At 50.4% G+C, this 5,193-nt stretch overlaps 1 non-coding gene across 1 annotated transcript; it reads left to right on the top strand.

The window, feature by feature from the left end:
* The first annotated feature begins 4,676 nt into the window (after positions 1-4,676).
* On the top strand, positions 4,677-4,748 carry Trnaq-uug (transfer RNA glutamine (anticodon UUG)). Its single transcript has one exon. It is a non-coding gene; the product is annotated as a tRNA-Gln (tRNA).
* Positions 4,749-5,193: the final 445 nt, after the last annotated feature.

Here is a 5,193-nt window from a genome sequence, read left to right as displayed (position 1 = left end):
GGGGTTGTGGTGATATTTTATCTGTGTACCCCAATAAAGTTTATCTGAGGATCAGAGGAAAAAGTCAGCCACTATAGCAAACAGAGGTCAGGCAATGGTAGCACACGCCTTTAATCCTATCACTTGGAAGGCAGAGATCCGTCTGGATTTCTGTGAGTTCAAGGCCACACTGGGAACAGAGCCAGGTGTTGGTGGTACATACCTATAATCCTAGCACTAACCTTAATGGTCTGAAGGTCTGTACAGACAGACAGGAAGTAGAAGTGATGTAGCTGGCAGAGAGAGGAAATGGGTTGGCAGAACAGAACGGCATATAGGTGTGGGTATACAGGAAGTAGGTCTCTTTGGCTGAGGCTCTCCAAGTGGTAAGAACATGCCTGGCTTCTTTTTGCTTTTCTGATCTCCCAGTTTTAACCCCACTATCTGGCTCTAGGTTTTTTATTAATAAGACCATTTAGCACTTTGTCTTATGGTTTCCTTATTTTGGCCTGTCATTGGTTCCCTAATTGGGGTGAGTAGACTTTGTCCCCATCTTCCCAAGGGTAGTTTCAATGACAGTGTGATAGTAAGGGTCTCTGAGCACAAAACGGGAACATTTCTTCCTTTGGATGCTCCTATGGCCCTAGCAAGTGGTTCAGTGACCCAAGTCTGGGAAGACACCAGCCACATCTGAAGACTGGCAAGGCCCAGAGCCTCTTCTGAGAAGTCCCAGCCACACCAAACGGAGTGAAGGAGTGGGTGAGAAAACCTGAATCCCAGGCAAGAAGGGAAGCAATCCTTTAATGCCACCCATCGCCCAAGGAATGAAAGAAGCGGGGTTCCAGTGAGCATGTCAGTTGAGCTGAGATTAAGCCAAGACAGAATGTGGAGGGAATGCAGAGCGCGAACCAGAACAGGGAGAAGTAGGGATAGAAGCGGGGAGTCACTGTCACCCGTGTAAAAGCAGAAGGAACTGTTGCCTACACCCTGCAGGGATATATTCCTGCCCTACAGTAGCTCTTGAGAAACCATGCCAGGCCAGTTGTGATAACAATGCCTTTGATCTCTGGTCTACACAGTGCTGGGTGGCAGGGGAGCGACATAGTGAAACCCTGGAGAGGGAGAGAAGAGAGAGAAAGATAATGCCAATGTGTCCTCTGTGAGTCAGGGAACCCTTTTTGGGGGGTGGGGGGAAGCATGGCTTGGAACTCACAGAGATCATCCTGCCTGCGCCCCCAGAGTGCTGAGATTAAAGGCCTGAGCCACCATGTCCGGCCTTCGTAAGAATGAAATAAGCAGGAAAACTGAGGTCTGGAAATGCCTGGTACTCAGGTTCAGCCTTGAAGGAAGGGAACCCTTAACAAGCTCAAGGTAGAATTGGTTTAGTTCTCAAAACGGACAGTCTTTAGTGTTTCTTCTGATAATATGCAAGAGTTTCAAACTTGTTTCTTTTCCTTTTATTTATTTATTTATTTTTAGGGCAGGGTTTCTCTGTGTAGCGCTGGCTGTCCTGAAACTCCCTCTGTAGACCAGGCCAACTCAGAGATCCACCTGCCTCTGCCTCCTGAGTGCTGGGATTAAAGGCCTGTGCCACCACCACCACCACCCAGCTAGAAAAGTTCTTGTGCATTCACTCCTCAGATCAGACTGCTGCCAACAGAGCGTTCTGGACTCGGGCTGATCACATTCCTGGCGGCATGCATGGGTAAAGGAAATCATACATTATACTGAGGAGGAACTATCAGAAGGACAGCGGATAACTCCCAGCACTAGGAGTGGTGGGCAAAACGAGCTCAGGAAAGTGGCCAAGAAGCCAGGGGAGGGCTGGAGAGAAGGCTCAGTGGGTAAGAGCACTGGCTGCTCTTCCAGAGGACCCCAGTTCAATTCCCAGCACCCACATGGCAGCTCACCACTGTCTGTAATTGCAACTCCAGAAATCCTGACACCCTCACACAGACACACATGCAAGCAAAAACACCAATGAACACAAAATAAAAAACAAAATAATTAAAAAAAAAAAAAAGCCAGGGGACTGAGTCAACCAGGAACCCAGCAAGTTGGGTTCCTGGGTTGGCATGTCACTTGAGGAGTCCGTGGACCTGGCATGGCTGCCCTACTGCACTGAGGCCAATGGGTGTCTCAGACACTACCAGAATTGGATTCAGTTCTAAAATCTCTGGCTTCTGGGCATCAGTCTCTGGATCCTAAGTCCATCTGGCCAAGCTAAAGACAGACACCCTGAGCCTGGAGAGTTAAGTGCATCTGCCCTGGGGTACAGCTCTGCTGTCACTCAGACTTGATAACACTGGATTCCTTAAGAAAGTGAGACATGCCTGCGATGGATATTCTTGGATGTCAGTGTGAATAAATCTGAGATTAACTAAAATCTAAAACTGGAGGGCACACCTGTGAGGAATTTTTGCTAAACCTGAAGTGGGAAGATCTACTTCTAATCTAGATCTTGATGTGGGAAGACGCACCCGGCCACACCATCTGCTGGAAGCTTCCACTCACCAAGGCTGACCTGGCTACAGCTGCTGCTGCTGAGTGCCAGATCTGCCAACAACAGAGACCAACAATGAGCCCCAGATATGGCACCATTCCGGGTGACCAGCCGGCGACCTGGTGGCAGTTTTACTACATTGGCTCACTTCCTTAGAAAGGACAACACTTTGTCCTTATAGGCGTAGATGTTTATTCAGGTTAGGGATTTGCCTTTGCTGCGGGTAACGCTTCTGCCAAAACCACCATCCATGAACTAACAGAATGCCTTATCCACTGTCATGGTATTCCACCCAGTAACGCTTCTGACCAAGGAACTGCCACTGTTGGATCAGCTGGACTGAAGCCTGTAAGTCATTCTATAAACCCCCTTTACATACATCTCTCTCTCTCTCTCCCTCCCTCTCTCTCTCTCTCTCTCTCACACACACACACACACACACACACCACACACACATTCATTATATAAGTTCTGTTACTCTAGAGAACCCTGACTAATACATCGCACAGCAAATAGATTGCACTAGTGTGTGGCTCTTCTGTTTGCACACGCACGGCATCTTATTATGCATTTGTTTGGTTTGTCTTTTGTCTCAATACAAGTTTGCAGTGTGTGTGTGTGTGTGTGTGTGTGTGTGTCCACCAAGGCCAGCAGAGTAATGATCCACAGGAGGCAAGACTACCGTGGATTCAACACAACTCACTAGCCAGTGCTGGTTCAAACTTTGAGAATCTGACACCAAGGAGTTTATTTTAGGTATATTTAAGCACAGCACAATTTGGTGAAAACTTTGCTTTTGATAATTAACTCAATCTTATGTGCACAACAAAGCTTAAGACATGACTACATTGAAACTCTTTGTAAAGTACATGTTGTTTCTATAGTGATGCAGGCCCTTAATCCCAGCACTTGGGAGGCAGAAGCAAGCCTGTCTCTGAGTTCGAGGCCAGCCTGGTCTACAGAGCGAGTTACAGAACAGCCAGGACTGTTACACAGAGAACCCCTGTCTCGAAAAACCAAAACCAAACAAACAACATGTTTCTGTAGATGGACTGAGAGGAAAACACGCTACTGATAAGAGTCTGGGGGAGGATCTGGTGCGGTCTCTGCCACACAGATAGCACAAAGGTCACCAGGCTGTTAATCATGTCCACTCCCAGCTTTCTAGGCGGAAACGGGTTATATACATCTCTCTCATTGAAGGGACACAACCCAGTGTGTTTAACATCCCTGATTCCCCTAGTGCTTCTCTGTGAGCACAAAAACCTCTGTGCCCCCGCACACAGCAATTTCTTAAACTCTTGTACAGCACTTACGGAATAGCCATTGTTTATTTTGCCAATTCTCACTGTATTATAATAAACAATACAAAGTCGAGAACTTCCTTAAACAAGCCGGATGTCCAGTAGGATAATGCCCCCGATGGTGAAATTGCTGAGTCAAAATGACACGTAAACTGTTGCTAGACTGACCTGCAGAAACATATTTAGAGTCTACGAATCACGAGAGAGCCCAGAGAAGTGTCTTGGTGGGGGTGTGTGTGTGTCTGTTGTTAAAGATATGACTGGATCTTTCTAAGGATCCAAATGCTAGAAGTTTCGGCAGTCGGGGCTTCAGAAGCGCGCGCAGGAGTGCAGACGCACGCACGCGGGAGTGCAGAACTGGAAGCGCCGGCCGCCGATCAGCCGTGCAGATAACTTGGCCTGCGTGGAGCGCTGGCTGCCGCAACCAGGTGGGGCGCGCTCTCCCGCATCCCGGCTTTGCATCCCAGGCGCGTCCGGGGTTTGTGCCACCATGTGCCAGTCCGCGTCCTTCCCCGCTGGGCCAAAGCGCCCTCGCCACGGTCCTCCTCCTAGAAACACAGTAAACAAGTAGACAGCGCAAGGCTGCGCGAGCCGAACCTCCTGCCCGGAGTCCGGGGCGCTTTCTCCAGACTCGCTCCGACCCGACAACTCGCCGCCCCCCTGGACTTGGGGGCTAGGGCCGGGACCCCTGGAGGAGCACCGGAAGCAGTGACGCCTCGGGGCCCGGGAACGTTTGGAACTCGTAGGGACCTGGGAATCTTGGTGGTTCCGTGTCTGCCCGCCATGGCGGCCCTCGGCCAGCGGCCCAAACCAAGTGTAGCGAAGCTTAGGAAAGGTTACCCAACGTCATGCGGCTTGAGAAGGCTGCCGGGCGCCTAAAGCCGCCAGCAGGTCCCATGGTGTAATGGTTAGCACTCTGGACTTTGAATCCAGCGATCCGAGTTCAAATCTCGGTGGGACCTCACTGGACATTTTTTTTTTTGGCCTTACAATCCTTGTTTTGGGGCCTGCAGGAAGTAGCAAGCAACTCGAGGCTGGACGCGGGATGCACTGACCTGCAGGACGGCTGTTCGGCTTCCCCCGGGTTCAACACGCTTACATTTCAGGAACAGCCTGGGCTAGGTGGCACTGCGCACGCGCGCCGAGTCAGGCGGAAAAAAATAAATGTGTTGATGGAAGACTGAACATAACTTTACCCTGGAGGGAAAAACGAAAGAACTCGAAGGCTCCCGAGGCTCTCCTGGCGGGGTACGGCCTCACTCAATGCGCCTGGAAGGTCCCGCCCCGTGTTCTCTGATTGGCTAGTGGGCCGAACGCGCGGCGGGATTGCTTTGTGAGCAGCGAATGAAGTGGCCGGACAGGGCTAGGGGGCGGGCAAGTGACGCTAGGAGACCTCTGATTGGTCAC

This window comes from Peromyscus eremicus, chromosome 8a (genome assembly GCF_949786415.1).
Source record: "Peromyscus eremicus chromosome 8a, PerEre_H2_v1, whole genome shotgun sequence".
NCBI lineage: Eukaryota > Metazoa > Chordata > Mammalia > Rodentia > Cricetidae > Peromyscus > Peromyscus eremicus.
The sequence above is the reverse complement of the archived record's forward strand: the minus strand, read 5'-3'. Positions and strand labels throughout refer to the sequence as shown.